The 19135-nt window shown below is 38.3% G+C and overlaps 1 protein-coding gene across 3 annotated transcripts in view; it reads right to left on the reverse strand.

The window, feature by feature from the left end:
- Positions 1 to 17517, reverse strand: part of LOC124111428 (CD151 antigen-like) — a 64991-nt gene extending 47474 nt beyond the window's left edge. Inside the window, exons 1-2 of one of the 3 annotated variants that reach the window (XM_046471127.2) lie at positions 16787 to 17517; positions 6891 to 6940 (exon numbers count right to left, since the gene is read on the reverse strand). The gene's annotated coding sequence lies outside the window, so the exon portion shown is untranslated. Of the gene's footprint in view, positions 1 to 6890; positions 6941 to 7260; positions 7481 to 10414; positions 10440 to 16786 lie in introns of those variants that run through there. The other 2 variants (XM_046471129.2, XM_046471128.2) reach the window with 2 other exon arrangements.
- Between the last annotated feature and the right edge of the window lie 1618 nt (positions 17518 to 19135).

Consider the following 19135-nt stretch of genomic DNA (forward strand, 5'->3'; position numbering starts at 1 on the left):
TTCCAGCAATATCACAGCAGAGGACACCAGAATGGGCTTCACACATTGTACCCCTGTTGGGAATCGAACCCAGGTCTTCGGCGTGACGAGCGAACGCTTTAACCACTGGGCTACCCAACCGCCCCCTGAAGCCTTGAGAATTTAGCGCCATTGTACAAAACAACCTTAGCACTACGTCTGTCGTAAGTCTATGTTAAGGTATGGGAGTTATGATCGCCTTAGAGCTACAACAACACCCTGGTTCTGAATAATAGCCCTCAAATGCTACTAGTCAATGAGGACTACCATCACTGGATTTCTACTTGTCCTCAGCACAATTTATCGGTAGTAGTCATGGGCTAGCAGACAAACATAAATGTAGAAGGCATAATTGTGAACTGGTACTAATACCAACGGAGCAGTGAGTTAATACTAGTGAAGTGGTACCCCTATCTAGCAATGTCTTCCATACAGGGAACATTACCAAGCTTTATGCCCGCCGTCATATAGCTGGAATATTGCTGAGTGTGGCGTTAAACAACAAACCAACCAACAACCAAGCTTTATGGTAATGTGAACACTGTACGTCAGAGCTAAACACCCATCTTTCTGAGAAAAGGAAGTTAAACATTTAGGATAAACATCGTACAGACAATTTGTGGGGATTTATAGGCAATAGGGACAATAAACAAAGGTTTGGCTGGAATGGGAGGAAAATACATCATGAAGGAAACTGGTGAATGTACAGTTATTGACATTTGAATTCAGTTTGTATTTTTGAAAATACCTGTTAATTGGTAATTGTTTTTATTTTCGTAAAAAAAAAAAAAGGGGTTTGAAATAAGCCCATTTTAATTCAATATTGTCATTCTGTTTATAGTCTTTAGGTTAGTCACATAACCATCTCATCCTACCAGGTACCCATTCACTGCTGTCTTATGCAATTTATGGAAAAGTTATCCATAGTCTCTGAGTGAGTTTGGCTTTGAACACTGCTAAGAATAGTAGTCAAGTTTCATAAAAGTGTTAGCAAGCCTAGATGTTCACCACTTTGGTGAAACCCACAAGCACTAGAGTGAGTGAGTTTGGTTTTACGCCGCTTTTAGCAATATTCCAGTAATATCACGGCGGGGGACACCAGAAATGGGCTTCACACATTGTACCCATGTCGGGAATCGAACCTGGGTCTTTGGCGTGACGAGCGAACGCTTTACCACTAGGCTACCCGACCGCCCCCACAAGCACTAGAATGATGACAAACATTCATGTCGGTGGGTGGGAACAAAATACTTTACAATTCCAATTTCAAATATATATTTTTAATTTCCTCTCACAATTTGTCATAATTCATTGTGTTTTGATGTTCTTGAGATAAATTTTCAATAGGTTTCAATGAAAGCATTTTAATTAATGTAATATCATTGCTAAAGACGGTAAATTAGTTTTAACATTTCACATATATCTGGTCGTTGGAATAGAAAACCCCACAGCTTTTCATTTTTTAATTGTTATTTTTTACATTTCAATGTTTTGGAGTCACCAGATTCATAAACTAAGTTTTTTTTAAATGTGTCGGGCCAAATCTGGGATGATCACATGATCACAGGCTTCTGCAAAAATTAATTGTAGCTTTTTAAATGATTGGATTCAAACTTATCCACAGAACAAAGATACAATTTGGTCTGGCCCCATAAAACCATGTAATTTACATGTAAGGTAGGTTTTTACAATTGAAAGCAAGTAAGTCCTTCAAACAGCCATGTCTACATTATCAACATGCCTTTACATACTCTTACGCTCACAAGTCTTTCATCCCAAAATAAACATCTACAATCCTCAACTTCCAACACATCTCTGGGAGGAACAAGCTTCAGAAGCATCTGGAAGGAAGATCTATCATGTCAAATGTGGGCACAGTAAAGACCAGTTAATACAATACAATTTGTATATATATCATACCTCTGAATAGGTCTCCAGCAACCCATGCTTGACGTAAAAGGCGACTATGCGTGTCGTAAGAGGCGACTAATGGGATCGGGTGGTCAGGCTCGCTGACTTTGTTAATGCATGTCATCGTATCCCAATTGCATGGATCAATGCTCATGAGGTCAATCACTGGATTGTCTGGTCCAGACTCGATTATTTACAGACCGCCGTCATATAGCAAGAATATTGCTGAGTGTGACATTAAACAACAAACAAACAAACAAATAACTTATGTATATACCTCTTTCCTTATGGTCATTTACACCATACACATGTAATTAAAACATTATGGTCCTTTATACCTTCCTAGCAGGCACATGACAAGGAGTCTATTTGACCCGATTAGATCATCCTATATAGTTGTATCTATCAGTAACCAATATTCAACCAATATTCAACCAAAATTCAACATTGTTCCCACATTGTTATTTGATATTGATTCAACGTCCACGTCAGTTAAACTTTCAAATTCAACGAAAAATCAATGTCATTTCACATTGAAACAACATTGATTCAACATTGATTCAACATTGATTCAGCATTGATTTAGCATTGATTTAGCATTGATTCAGCATTGATTCAGCATTGATTCAGCATTGTTGTGCCTGCAAGGTTATACTATATCTTATACCATGTGGTGCCTTAATGAAACCCTTAATCTGACACAAGGTACTGTGCTATATCCAGGTATCCTTTAGACAACTTTTATACCCAGAGCCTCCTATTGCTGTAGATGTGGTCTGTGGGTCACGTTCCCCAATACCTATAAGAATGATGGGCCATGTGTCAGGAGTAAGGCCCTGATTGAAACCCAGGCCAGTTGCTATTGTTCAGGGGTGGTCAATTATTGGCAAGACCCCTGGCAATGTGAAGCATTGGGCCTTATAGGCCTATCGAATGAATAATGATAATGACATAAACTTTCAGCATGTTCAGTCAGCAGGGTGTGGCTGTAGATCCAAAAGTTCTTCATAGTTCAGTTCATAGATATTCATCATGTATTCAATAAAAATTAACATTGTAAGGTTTATTACACAAAAACGTCTGTACGGTTCTGTGACTTGGCAGCCCTGCCAAGTTTCAATCAAGACATTAAAAGCCACATTGTCTGTTAACCCAATTTTTATGTTTATCAATCTAGCAGTTAACAATTACACTCTTCAGAAACATCAGGTTAAAAAGTTTACTTTTTGCTCCTTCATCTCGTGAAAACAAGTCTACTTTTGACAAGTCTACTTGGTGAAAAGAAACTGTTTTTGCCCCTTCATCTGATGAAAAAAAGGACTTTTTGCTCACATTATCTGGTGGAAAAAACCCTACTTTTTGCCCCTACATCAGGCAAGGAAAAAAGGTACATCATTGTTTCATTTTTTTTCACTGCAAGAAATATAGCCATGAAATGTTAGACAATAAAGAAGTCATCATTCATAAAAAAGTTCCATGTGTTTCTAGTTTTTCCACCTTCTCAATGCCTATCAAATACTTCCACTTTCTTTACCATTTAACAAGCATGTCTTGTGTTCCTGGCTGTAGAAGCCCCTAGGGTTTCCCCCAAGAATACCTCCCAGCTTCCAGGAGTGAGAGGAGGACAGGTTTCATCGTCATCTGTAATCATCTGTACATTCACCTGAAGATGAATGCCAATCTTCCAGTTTGTTTGAACAGTGTTCTAGACCAGAGAAACCTGACCTGGATGCTGCGAAGATGTGAACCTCGCTTCAGTTCTCCCTTAGGTATCAGGCCCAGCTTGAGCTATTTATTGTGATGTTCCGCTAAACTGGGCGTGCTATCTCCGGATGGTGCATAATTTGCTGCATTTGATTTGATTTACAGACATGTCATATTGATATGATACTGATACATGAAATACATTACATCCTGACATTCTCTATCAAATGGCAATGTAGAGCTGAAGGTTAGATAATATTTTTTAACCAATGTCAAGATAACCAGATTACAGAGAAGTGGAGATCGTTTACTGCCCTGCTGGTACTGAATTCCTATTCATTACTGAATTATTATAAGTTGTACTATATTTCTTCTAGGCTTACTTATTTAATTTTAAAAAAGAAAAAAATACAAATTCTGTGATTGCAGATGAAACCTTACCATCCTTTCTTTCTTCTCGAGTCAATAATTATCAGCCATTACTGTAAAGGTAACTTGTGGAACCTTTTTTTTTTCAAATTAAACAATGAAAAAGATGTAAAAAATTAACATGTAATTTCTGGTTTATGACCCAAAATTTCACAATTGTTGAAAAAAAATAAAATTCTGAGATCAATCTCATGTTTTTTCACATAATCTATCAAAACATGTCAAAAACCAAAGTAGGTGAATATCCCAAGTTCTCACATAGAACCCACTACGCATTATTCCATTTAGGAAATGACCAAGTTATTCAGTGTTAATTAAACCTACATCCTGAACTATTTAAACCATAAGCGGAAATAAGCAGGACAATTATCCAATTGACCTTTGTGATTTTCATACACCGAAAACAAATAACAGCTTATAACATTTTAATCTTGATATACTACCACAAGTGATGCCAATATTGTTTTATAAACTGCTGGAAAAAGAAAGTATATACCCAAGTAATGAGGGTGGCTAAAATTTATTTCATGGTGATGTATTTGATATGGGTATCATAGTTGTGTTTTGGACTTTTACGTTTGCAGTGTTTTGGCAACTTTTTTCAGCCTAGTAACATTTTGATAACATTTGTAATTTTAGGTCAAATCTAATTCAAAGTGTATACCTACTTTTGCCCACCACTTTAGTTATATTTAACTGTAAATAACCACAAAAATAACTTGATAATAAAATATTTTGATAATAATTCACTTATTTTGCATTTTGGCAATAAAAGTACAAAGAACTATAAAAATTTACAGAGTGTTTTTCCTGACTGATAAAAAGGTCAATATCAGGGTCAGTGTGGTAGACACAAAATCTTTTCCCACCCCAGACAGTAAAATATACCGCTAAATAGAAGTGACTTGCAGACAATCGTCATTTACGATGAAAAGTGAACTATCGTGCAGAATTTAAGTTGACATATTTAATTATCATGGCACTGACAAGATTATTACAGGAAATTGGTAAAAGAATTAAGCTGGCGACTGTCAAAAAGACAAGAGACAGAGTTTAATTTTCTTAACATATTTCAGTTGTAGTAACAGTTTGATAATAAGCTATGTTACATTACTTCTAAGTAAGTTACAGCTCAAATCTATGGGATAAGATGATATACACTGTGGGATATGATGATAAACACTATGGGATATGATGACATACACAATGGGATATGATGATATACACCATGGGATAGGATGATATACACTATGGGATATGATGATATATACCTTTGAGATATGATGATATACATTATGCGATATGATGATATACACTATAGGATATCATGCTATACACTATGCATTATGATGATATACACAATGAGCCATGATGATATACACTATGGGATATGATGACATACACAATGGGATATGATGATATATACCTTTGATATATGATGATATACATTATGCGATATGATGATATACACTATAGGATATCATGCTATACACTATGCATTATGATGATATACACAATGAGCCATGATGATATACACTATGGGATATGATGATATACACAATGGGCCATGATGATATATACTTTGGAATATGATGATATACACTATGCGATATGATAATTTATATTCTATTTAGTGAGTGAGTATGGTTTTACGCCACTTTTTGCAATATTCCAGGCAGGGGACATCTGAAAGGGCTTCACACATTGTACCCATGTCGGGATTCGAACCAGGGTCTTCGGCATGATGAGCGACCACTTTAACCACTAGGCTACCCGACCGCCCATATTCTATTTAGAAGAGGGTCACCAATGAACTCAGAAAGAGTCATAATATTCAGAAATACTCAGATTTGGGTAGGGTCAGGTAAACTGCAAGTCATTTCACTATTACTAAACCTTTGTATATTTTTTACACAAAAACTACTTTGGCAATTTGCCATATAGACTGTTATAAGACAACATTCTACAAAAACACATTAGTCTAGATATGAGTCTCTCCCTGTTGATGTCGTCCTCAAAAGCACCTCTTTGCCTTTGAACTTATGCAAGTGCTTGTGGCACTCAATTTGTCAAGTGCAGTAATATTTTTAGAAATGTCAAAGTATCAGGAAACAGAAGGCATATTAACAATCTCAGCTTTTCTATTTTGTGACCTGTCACAATAACTCATAAGCTTTAGAAATATATGTCAAATAGATTTATTTATCAAAAATGTCTTATTTCTGAACATAATCTAATCTACGAGATATGACTGTTTACATCATCTTATATACATCATTTTGTCTGCTATCAACAAGGTTAACTGTATAACTGTGATAACTGGCTATAACATATCACTCATCCATTAATATCGAGTTTCAAGACAAAGTACAGAAACTGACATTATAATTCAAAATAATTCATAATCATAATAATAACAACAATAACAATAATAATAATATCAGACACAGGCTCAGTGTTTTCATACTGCAAATGAAATCCAACCTTGGCAGTTTAAATAAATATCAATCATTTAAGAACTAAAATAATTTTCCATAAAAAACAATAACAATCAATGTTATATACAATATATCCACAATTCATTCCTATGGTATATTTGTCAGAACAATCTACCTGGATGAAGCTTAAACAAAGTTCAATGAAAAACAAAAACTGTCAGTGATATATATATATAACACATATCCTCATATCACTCCTATGTCATATTTGCAAGAACAACCTACCATTGAAAGCTTTAAAGAATCTCTTTAAAAAAAACAATAAAACATCAGTGATATAAAAAATATATCCACACATCCTTCCTATGTGATATTGTGAGAACATCCTACCTGTGAAGACAATCAGTTCTGCTGACTCCCTCTGTACACCACTGGTGCTTCTGGAATACAAATACCAAGTCTTAGGCACTGGAACTCCTGATAACCAATACTCTTACTTCAGCTGCTTCTTCAATTCATAAATTCTTCCCTAACCCACAGTTTGAAGAAAATAAAGTGCAAGAAAAGTCAGGCAAATCTCTGTAAAATAAATACAAACAGAAAAAAAGCAGGCCAGAAACTCAATATAGTTTTATCACTATTGCCAGTCTTTATAGCTTTCTCAGCACAGTTTGTGAACCCGCAACCAACAATCCTCGTGCTGTTTCAGCACCGGACAAAAATATACACCAACATTTGTAAAATACAAACAAATGCCTACCTTTTCGGAATAATTCCTGGTTTTCTATTACCAGACCAGCTGGTGTGTGGAGTTTGCTGTTGGAAGACAGTGATAGAGCATCTATAATAACCTGTTTCCGTAGCTACTCTATTGCACTGGCGTGGTATACAGGGGAATACACACCACACTTGCCTACCAGTGTACTGAGAGTGTGCAATATGTCATTGTCTGACAACGTACCACCTGACGGCTTGCCTCTCAAGCCAGATTCTGTTGAGCTATGCTCTTCTGAACACCCAAAATAAAACAAAGCTTAGCTTTCTGTTAACTCTCAACAGAAAACAGACAAACTACAACACTGATGCGGGCTGAATGCTGTACCCTACACTTGGCAATTGGAGAGGCTGTTTTTAGAGACAAGTTTATTTAGCAAGTCAAGAGATGGTCCTATGTCTATGGTGATGAATGGCCCACTAAGTCCTCTGAGATATGTCTCCGCTTACACCTTGTCGTAAAGGGCAGGCTATTCATGTAAGAACACCTCCCCTACATCACAAACTCCTTGGAAATACATCAATCTATTCCCACATCAAACATCTGACAAGGAAAGCTAGTTAACTTAAACAAACAAATTTGTTGTTTTATTGAGTTGATTATTTACTTCAATGACTTGTCAACCATCTGCTTACATCCTATTTCAATGGTTGTAATAACTTTTCATGTCCTCAGAGGATATTTCTCAGAAACTTTTTTTAATTTGTTTTCTTTTCCATAATTACTACTGGGGGGGATTGAGAAATGTGACTTTTCAGGGCTCGACTTAGGAACTTGATTTAAATTGCACCAGGTGCATGTTGACATGAAGCCTAATGGCACCAGACAACCAGGTTGCACCTTGGCCTCGTAAATTTATCAAAGTTGAAACATCAGTGCATATGTAAGCAAGGATTATATCCTACCTAAATATTATCCCTATATTATAAGTTTTACTCTAGAGTATAGTATCCTACTTTAGTGCCACACTGGTATAGGTTCAAATTCACTTCAAATCCTGACACTAGAGAATTTCATCCCCGGGATAAAAAATAGGGTAGGATAATATTCACTATTACACATAAACTAGTCTGTATACATACAATCTGAGATCACTAATGACTGTCTTGATTTTACATAAATAAATATAGTATTGCTGTAAAACATAGGAACATGTGCACAGAACTTCACTTAAAGTACCCACAGTTTGATGACTAGTCTGTCTTACAGACCCTGATACAAATATATATCAAATACAGCCCATGCAAGTCTATAATGTTTGGCAAGTCTAGATTACTGCAGTATCAGGAGAGTCACTGGGCTCCCTTTCATTATATTTTTATTAAGATAACCGAACGACTGTTTTTTTCTGTACTATATATTCATTTCAGAGACTAGATGTTAGACTATTTGATGACGTCAAGCCCAAGAAAGCATGACAAATTACACGTAACACAGGAATTAGTGATGTAGTATAGTAAATAAAGCTAAGAGGTATTGAGTGTGTTCAAAGAGCGACGCTGTGTGGACAAGTAAGGGCTAGTCAGACACAAATTTGAATTATTTTTTTTACATGCACTTGGTGCAAGTAGACATAAATATAATGTTGCATTTTTCAATAATAGGTTGCACTGGGACATGTTTTATATAGCTAGATCATGCCATGCTTGAAATGGCCACATATTGAACTATTCGTTATATGTGATATAATTATACCAGGAGTTAGTGTAATCTGACAGTCACTCCAACTCATGTAGAATCCTATTACTCCAGTTCCCAGGTCAGCTCCACGGGCCATGCCCACCACATAGTTACCGTTCTGCTGAATAATGGACTGGCCACAAAACATATTTCCAGTGTGATCAAATTTTAATTTGTAAGGTCATAATTAAGTGAGGTGAGGTGAGGTGAGGTGAGGTGAGGTGAGGTGAATTAATGAATCAAGTGGTCGGACTCTGCAACTTGGTTGACTGCGTGCCACGGTATCCCGACAACATGGATCGTTGCTCACAACATCAATCACTTGATTGTCTGGTCAGACTAAGATAAGTTGGCCACAATCTTAGTCTGGTCAGACTAAGATTGTGTCTATCTTGTCAGACTAAGATATGTAGCTTGGATATTGCTGAGAACAGCGTTAAACAACAAACAAACAAACGAATAACTACAGTTCAAGACACGTGGGCAGCTAATATAACACTACAGAGACAATTAGAGTGAGTGAGTGAGTTGGTTTGAATGCCTCTTTGAAAGAGACAATTAAAAGATAAACCTAATGTGTTTTTGGTTCAGATGTATTGAACGTAGACTAACATTCAGTTGACTAATATTTTCACTAGGTTGAATGGCAAATTCAGGGATCAGAGAAGATCGGTTTTAATCTGTATATATGTTTACCCAAACCATACTTTTCACCATAATACTTCAACCACTCCACTGACAGCCTATAAAATCCAGAAGGCGGAGATCCTGTGAGCATTATTCAAACTGACATATCTAGAGAACATCAAGCGACCTTTGTAATGTTTTGTTCTGAAGTACTCACCACCATCACAACATCCTAAAGTTCTACAGAAGGGAAGTCTGAACATCGTGACACGGTACACATGACATCATGGAATGTGACAGAGAAGCGCCAAAGTATTTATATTCAGCAAGTTTTCCACCTGATATATATTGCCACACTGCCTGCACAAAGTGTACAAACTGCAACATATTATTTACCAATGTTAAAGAATTATGATCAGTGAGCGATACAAATAATTCTGAATATAATTTTTTCTCATGCTAATGCAGGTATCAGAAAAATTACAGTCTAATGTAGATTTGATACCTCTGGCAGACTGATCACAATGCAAGACTCCAGGATGGAAATTGGCAGTAGCCTGCCAAACCAGACCAGTTTTGTTAATGTCAAAGGTATCTAAATGCAAGAAGAATTTAAAACATCTTTTTTTCTTTGAGGTGGGTGGTATTGTGAAACAATACATCTTGACTTGATGTTCCGCTACAACTGCGTGGATCCCCATTACGTGACCTCTCATATGTGGAAATAGGACTTGGTTCCATTACAAAGTGTGCAAGTGATCTTTTTAGTTTAGGTTTCATCAATTCAAACACAGAAGATGACTATATGCAGTGACAAGACAAAATGGCTTACCTTGCATGCAGTACGTAATATGATAGTAGGCTCACGCAATATCTACGCTACACACACAAACTATTTGGCAGTTCTTCCTGTACAATGGTAGTGGTTGTAAAAGAATGTCAAGCTGCATACAGATCTCAGAAAAAATAACTACCTCTCAACTACATACTACTCACAATACGTTAAGGATCACCCGATTCTTTCACATTACTATGGTGTATCTGTCATGACATGACAGATTAACTATTAAACATAAAAAATGCCATGACAGATTAACTATTAAAAAAATTGGATCAACATTGTCTTCAGAATGTGAGGGTGACCATTACCCTGGATGGCCATCCTCCTCATGTAACAGGGAAAAGGTGAAATAAAATATATAAAACAAAATAAAAAAAATTGTATCATGAAAGAACGTCATGGCATGACAGACTAGCTAAAGTAATATGGTGAGGTGAGGTGAGGTGAGGTGAAATGGGGTTAACCTTGTGTCCAAGATTATTGCACTTATACAGCGACGTGCATGCACGTGTGTGTGTTTGTGTTGTCTGCTTGTACTAGTCCAGACTGAAGCAAATTTTATAGTGCTAGCCCATTGAGATACCATGCCGCAGTTTAACATGGATACCCCACTAAGACACAGTTTACTGCCCCCACACCGACAAGTCCTTGTTTATGCTGAGTGCCAGCCAGGGCAACAACAAGTACCATATTTTAAGGTCTTTTGGTATGATGTGGCCGGGGATCTAACTCCAGACTTTCCACTCTTGGGGCAGATGCTTTACCACTAGGCTACGGAGATGGTCTATAGTAATATCAAACAATCAGGTAGCCCCTAACTTTTAGTGAGTAGTGTATATTCAACTACAGGTAGCATCTTTGTTGCTGCAACAGTATGAGTGAGTGAGTGAGTGAGTGTGGTTTTATGCCGCTTTTAGCGATATTCAAGCAAAATCATGGCGGGGGACATCAGAAATGGGCTTCACACATTGTACCAATGGGGAATTGAACCCAGGCCTTTGGCGTGATGAGCGAACGCTTTAACAACTAGGCTACCCCACTGCCCCTGCAACAGTATGAACATAAACATGATTGTGTCGGTGTCTTTAGGGATTCCAGCATACCATCTATGCTGGTTGTACGAGGCGACAAAATGGATTGGTGGGCTGGCTTAGTGACTTGGTTGATGGGAAGAGACTTTGCCCATAAAATCAATCATTGGATTTCCAGGTCCAGGTTTGATAATTTACAGGCCAACATTGTTTCATTGGAATATTACAGAGGGTGGCATTAAATAACAAACAAAGCAACTGTGATGCAGACTTAACACTGACGCAAAGTGCTTGGACTTTTGTAAGTGTGCAGTAAAGCAAGGGGGTTCAAGAGGTCATTTGATCAGCTTAGACCACTCAATCTCTCATCTATTTGTGTAATAAGGCTTTGTCATAAGGTTGCAGTGGGGTAGCCTAGTGGTTGAGGTGTTGGTTCGTCATTCCAAAAACCTGGGTTTTACTCCCCATATGGGTATGATGTATATCTGGTGTCACCCTGCTGTGATAAACATAACTGAGTCTCTGTAGGCCTAGTCTCTCATACAGTCTCTGAAACAAAAATAGCCGAAATCTCCCAAAGTCTACTACTGTGGCAAGTCTAGAATTTGTTAGTTTCAGGAAGCAAAAAGATTCTCTAATCTAATTTTCATTATATACTAAAAAAAAACTCAACCAAAATCGTTTTAAAATATTTTAAATTTCAGGGGTAAATGTTGGTCAGGGCAGACCTTCCAGTAGCGGACAGCATCAACAACTTCCATGTCATCATGGTGACGCACAAAATAATCACTAGGGTGCCGTTGTACAAAACAACCTTAGCGCTACGACTGTCGTAAGTCTGTGTTAAGGTATGGGAGTTACGATCGCCTTAGCACTAAGATCGATTTGTACAACAACACCCAGAGCCCGTTCCACCAAGCTATCTTAGCGCTAAGGTGATCGTAACTACCCTACTTCAGCCTTGGCTTACCAAAGTCGAAGCACTAAGAATGCTTTGTGGAACGGGGCTCTGATCTTTATTTTAGTTTGACAATGAAACACAATCAGGTAGGTCACACATTATGTCCACCCAATCCCCATTTGAGCCTGCACTTCAGACAAGCATGAGGTACTATGGTTCTTTTAAAATAATGTTTGACATGTTATATGTTGTAAGAAAAACCAAAGCAGATGCTATCACTTCTATTCTTTCATAAATGAACATGTGAGCTAGAATTGGTCTTCAGTAACCCATACTTGTCGTAAGAAGCTATTTGAATTGGGTGGTCAGCCTCGCTAACTTGGTTGATGAATGTCATCGTATCCCAAATGCGTAGGTTGATGCTCATGACGTCATCCACTGGATTGTCTGGTCCAGACTCAGTTATTTACAGACTGACGTCATACAGATGGAATATTGTTAAGTGCTTCGTTAAACAACTCACAAAAAAAAATTAAAAATGTGAATGAACAGAAATGCATCATTTCCCTGGACGACAACCCCACGGAAAAACACTGCACAACTGACATTGCAGAACACTCAGATAATGTCACTTATTTCTGATCAGCACTGTATCCATTAGCCGCAGCATGTCCCCACATCACATGATATCATATTTTCATGAGCATCAACCTGGAATGTACCCTAACTAGGTCTAGCTAGATCCCCTTACTCTGTCCCCTAGTTCAAGTACTTGCCCAAACTGTTGCCATGGCAATTGTATTTACTAAGATTACCTTCATAGTGAGACTAGAAAGATGAGTTGGGTGTTATGCAGCTGCTTGGAATGATACGCATGGTGGTGTCTGACTGGTGCTGTTGTGTTACGTAATAACACTTAGAGAGAGCGTTAGGAATAAGCTGCTGGAACAAGGCAGGTGCTGCCATAAATATCTTTATTACCAGGAACAAAAGGGACCAATGCAGACGAGTGAGTGAGTAAGTGAGTGAGTGAGTGAGTGAGTGAGAGTGAGTGAGTAATAACACTTAGAGAGAGCTTTAGGAATAAGCTGCTGGAACAAGGCAGGTGCTGCCATAAATATCTTTATTACCAGGAACAATAGGGACCAATGCAGATGAGTGAGTGAGTGAGTGAGTGAGTGAGTGGGTGAGTGAGTGAGAGTGAGTGAGTAATAACACTTAGAGAGAGCTTTAGGAATAAGCTGCTGGAACAAGGCAGGTGCTGCCATAAATATCTTTATTACCAGGAACAATAGGGACCAATGCAGATGAGTGAGTGAGTGAGTGAGTGAGTGAGTGAGTGAGAGTGAGTGAGTAATAACACTTAGAGAGAGCTTTAGGAATAAGCTGCTGGAACAAGGCAGGTGCTGCCATAAATATCTTTATTACCAGGAACAATAGGGACCAATGCAGATGAGTGAGTGAGTGAGTGAGTGAGTGAGTGAGTGAGTGAGTGAGTGAGTGAGTGAGAGTGAGTGAGTAATAACACTTAGAGAGAGCGTTAGGAATAAGCTGCTGGAACAAGGCAGGTGCTGCCATAAATATCTTTATTACCAGGAACAAAAGGGACCAATGCAGACACATTGTTTTCATAAGACGACATTATACATGAGTGAGTTAGTGAGTGAGTGAGTGAGTGAGTGAGTGTGGGGGACACCAGAAATGGGCTTCACACATTGTACCCATGTCAGGAATCGAACCCAGGTCGCTTTAACGCTTTAACCACTAGGCTACCCGACCGCCCCTCGGGCCAGTTGATGTGTATAATAGGACAAATAGGTGTTTTATCAATGTCTCATCAAATTAAAGTAAAGTAAACTCTTGGAATTACCTTTTAACAAGATTTGACACAATGTGATACAAAAAAAAATAATTACAAAATTAATTCCATTTTTTTAAATTGTACCCACAGTCACAAAGATAACCTTCTTGTAATTTCAGGGATTCAAAAAACAAGAAACTACTTCAGAGCAATTCAAAAGATTGAGGACTTTTTCCAGATTTACTTTGTGAATATAGATAGACACAGGAAGCAAAATTTAGAAAAAATTAAATCATGCTTGGGTATTGTTTATCATAAAACAAACTATATATACATAGTATAACGGACTATAAGGTTTGAATTATATCTGTATGAATTATATATATATCGACATATTGCATACTACAGATTGTTTACAGAAAACACAGCAGTGTAGAAGGGGTTTATAATTGCCCAGTAGCTATTACAAAAAACACATTACAACTTCAATCTCTTACAACAAAATTAACTTGTTATGTATGTTTTTAATAAGCGCCTAGTGTTTATTACGGCAAATACGGTATATGTGATGGACTGTTTCTATATGTCTCTAGTGGAGGAGGTGAGCTCAGTTTAGGTGAGCTTAGTTTAGGTGAGCTCAGTTTAGGTGAGCTTAGAAAAGGAGGCGTCTTCAATTATCTCCACAAAATCATGGATGATGTCATGAAGTGAACCAAATATTGAGGCCACAACTTACTTCCAGCTACTGCCCCACCCACAAGCTTCATCCTTCCTGAGTCATATCCTTCACTCCAGAAGAACACATCTGATACAATGTAGCTGAATTCATATTGATATGGACAACCAAAATCAGATCAGCACCAATGGTTAAAACCTTGCACCACCATTCTTTTGTAGAACAAGGGTGTAAGCAGAGACCATATATGGCCTCTGGTGTAAGCAATGACAAAACTGTGTCCATTTTAGTCACTGAAGCGGAGACAGATACACAAGATTTCAAACAGCACCACAGCAACTTCAAAATTAAGGAAGTCGCAATTATGAGTGAGTGAGTGAGTGAGTGAGTGAGTATTGTTTAACAGTGCTTTAAACAGTCCTGATGTATCCAGTGGGAGGGAAGCCCTCAGTGATGCAGGTCTCACATGTTTACCATTGGTATGGGTATGGTTGTGACAAACCTAGAAACATAGTCAGGGCAAACCAGGATTCAAACACTCTATCATAGGTTTCTAGCATGGCCAAGGGACACAACTCTGAACTGTGAATTGCGGCGCCTTAGACTAGGCCAACCGTGCCCTCTCAAAGTGTCGCTTCAACAGATGACTGCTTCATGGTTTTGTGCCCATTTCCTAGCTAGGTTTAATGTTTACAACTAGTGCCATGTATTGTGCTTAGACAATGTCTTTTGGTATTTAAGTTAACAACTGACTGTTCGATTAAGCTCCATCATAAAAGTTGAGCTGGATACTAACAAAGTTGTTTTATTAAAAATTTGATTCAAATTGCTTGAGACATCAATTTGCTTGACCGTAGTCTCCTTTTATCAAAGATAATTTAATCTTCAGTCATGAGTGAGTGAGTGAGTATGGTTTTACGCCGCTTTTATCAATATTCCAGCAATATCACGGCAGGGGACACTAGAAATGGGTTTCACACATTCTACCCATGTCGGGAATCGAACCCGGGTCTTCGGCGTGATGAGCGAACGCTTTAACCATGAAGCTACCGACCGCCCCTCTTCAGTCATGAACCTTTATGGTCATGAGAACAGAAAATTCCATATTTTCAAAACTGATTCTGATGGTCTATAATCTAGAGTCTACCCTACACTGCTGTCCCCTTTCTTTAGTTGATTATGTATACTACTCCACTTTTGACAGGGATATTAGTATCTGTCAATGAGACACAAAACTGATTCTTATATGTTAAGTGCATATATCAAGGGCAGATCCAGTATTTGTGAAAGGGAGGGGTCCAAAATATCAAAAATCCTTTCTCAGATAAAACTGCCTATAAAATACTACATTTGGTTTTCAAAAGGGAGGGGGGGCACTTTGGTTATCCCTTTCAAAAGTTGAGTAGCACATCATATGAACTACACAAATATGTATTTTGATATTTCGTGACATATTTGAATAGTCAGGTTAAACAGCTACTCACAAATGAGAAGATATATTACTTAACACAGCATTTGTTTCTAAAGTCAAGGGGGGTAGCTTAATGGTTAAGACGCCCAAGACCCGGTTCGATACCTAACATGGGTACAATGTGTGGAGCCAATTTCTAGTGTCCCCTGCGTTATAGCTGGAATATTGCTAAAAGCTGCACAAAACCATACTCACTCACTCACTCTAATGTCAAGGTTTTGACAAACTAACAGTTAATATTTTATGTACTTTACCATAGTCTGCTATATCCTCATACATAAAAGTGTACATTGGACAGGAGACCTAAACTAAAATATACGTCTGTCATTAAGTCATTATTTCGTTAATCTAACAAACGATGGTACTTATTGGGGACTTTCACTGACAGATGGACATTGATCACAGTCGAATGTATGGTTTTCGAATAGGGGAAAAAGGACCCTTTGTTCGCCAGTGTGATAACATTTCAAGAAAAAAAAGTACCTTTCAAGTTGAAATCCGAATCTGTTTAGAAGGAGGTCCACAAGTCTTGTAGAAGAAATCCTCGCACACAAACAGTCATTGAGTCATTGTCGAACACATCTCCCACATTTTACAGCGAAGTATGGAGCGTCATATCCCGTTTCCGATATGTCGGCAATGTACTTCGGTCAGCGTCATAAGCTAACAGTGCCTGTTTCCTGCACAAATAACGCAGTGGCGTCCTGTGTCTACCATCCTCCACCTAACAACGCTGATGTCCATTTGTGTTGGAGCTATTGCACGCGCAGAACGTGCGCTTTCAAACTCTTGACAGTGCCTTCACTACACCTGCCTGTAACTATACTGTTGAGACGAAGACAATATCATCGATGTTAGGAGTTTCTCGTTGTTGGGGAATTTGGAGTTTTGTAATGTTTTGTTGTTCTTCTTCTTTTTGTAGTTTTGATTCACTTAATTGTATTGAGTGTTTTGGGGTGTTGTACATTTATTTATTTTTATTATATTTTTATATTATTATTTTTTATTATTTATTTATATATTGGAGGGGGGAGGGAAGAGGGGGTTGCGATTATGTTCCTTTATTACCACGCATTTCCTACTTTTAACAATGTGTTAAAGGAGAATCATTTGTCGGATAAACTGTTCTGTTGTCTAGTCTATTTAGTTTATCAGTTTGGCATGTCTTTGTCTCTGAGACAGTGTTACTGTTTTCCATACCGATAGGAAACAAAAATACGGTAGCCATTGTACAAAAAACATGATTTCATTAACACGTAATACTTTGAAAACAGATGAGATTTCTTTTTCAGTAACAACAGTTAATTCTCACGTGGACTTTAGATGATTCACATACTTGGGCCACCACGTCAGACATTACACATCTCATTGGTGTGTGTGTTTCTGCACACGTCTGGGAGGACATGCATGGCGGATCCCACGCGACTGGTATCTATGAGACCACATCTGTAGATACGTGATGAGCGTCCGTCTGGGGAGGGGAAGGTCGGTTATCTGATCCCAATACCAAAAGACGTTAAAAGATGGAACTTGTTGTTACCCAGCCTAACGCTCGGCATTAAGGGGCTAAAACAAGGACCGGTCGGCTCGGAGTCAGTATACTGTGTCTGAGTGGGGTACATGTTAAACTGCGGCATGGTATCTCAGTGAGCTAGCACTATATAATCGGCATAAGTCTGGACGGGTACACACCATCCCGTTTGTCGCCTCTTACGACAAGCATGGATTGCTGGTGACCAATTCTAACCCGGATCTTCACAGGGGAAACATTCTGTGATACGGGAGTTATATTGAGTATTCGATGCCCGGAAATTTCATATGAAACATACGTCGCAACATATCTACATTGTATATACAAAAGTACATTCTCCGCTTGAGTCTTTGTCGGTGATAATTTTGGATTATTTTTGTTGTTTAACGCCGCACTCAGAACTATTCCAGTTGCATGATAGTGACCTGTTGATAATTGAATATGGGGCAGACAACCCAGTGATTGACATCATAAGCATCGATTCTGTGACATGCGTCATCCAAATCAGCGAGCTTGACCACCCGATCCTGTTCTCGCCTTTTATAAAACAAACATTGGTTGCTGAAGATCAATTATGGTGAGTGAGTGAGTTTGGTTTAACGCCGTTTTAACAGTATATCCAGTTATATCACGGCGTGTCAGCTTAATGTGGGAGGAAAGCACGAAGTGACGCAGGTCTCAGACGTTTACCACTTCGGTGAAACCCACGAGCACGTGTATGGTGCTGACAAACCTAGAAACATAATCGGGTCGAACCGGGATTCGAACCCACTATAATAGGTTTCTGGCGTGCCCAAGGGACGCAACTCTGCACAGCGAATCGCGGCGCCTTAGACGACTGGGCCAACCGTGCCCCCAAGATCAATTATGACCCGGATCTTCACGGGTATTTCAGATGATGAGGCTTATGGGTAAATGAATGCCAGTTTGTTCAAAATGTGTTTTCATCTCTTGGTTTAAAGTGAAATGTGTTGCACACATGCCATCAAGTCTATTTTAGCATACGATGAATTCCAGCATTTGCAGCCGCCTCTTGAAAGAATGTTTACGTACGCTTCATTGACTATAGACTCTAAAAATACAGTAATACATACGCGATAGTACCATCAGCTGTGATCTTATATTTTGTTAATGTTGAAATTAATTGGTTTAAAGTGTACTGTAGCCTAACCTAGACATCACTTTAACAGTAAGAATATATTATGTATCGTTGTCCTGTAAAGGTTCACATTTGTTTCACGGTCTCACTGTAAGGTGGACCCGTGAAGATCGGGGGTAGAAAAGGTCTTCAGCAACCCATG

The sequence above is a fragment of the Haliotis rufescens genome, unplaced genomic scaffold, assembly GCF_023055435.1.
Source record: "Haliotis rufescens isolate VD_foot unplaced genomic scaffold, xgHalRufe1.0.p SCAF_6, whole genome shotgun sequence".
Classification (NCBI taxonomy): domain Eukaryota; kingdom Metazoa; phylum Mollusca; class Gastropoda; order Lepetellida; family Haliotidae; genus Haliotis; species Haliotis rufescens.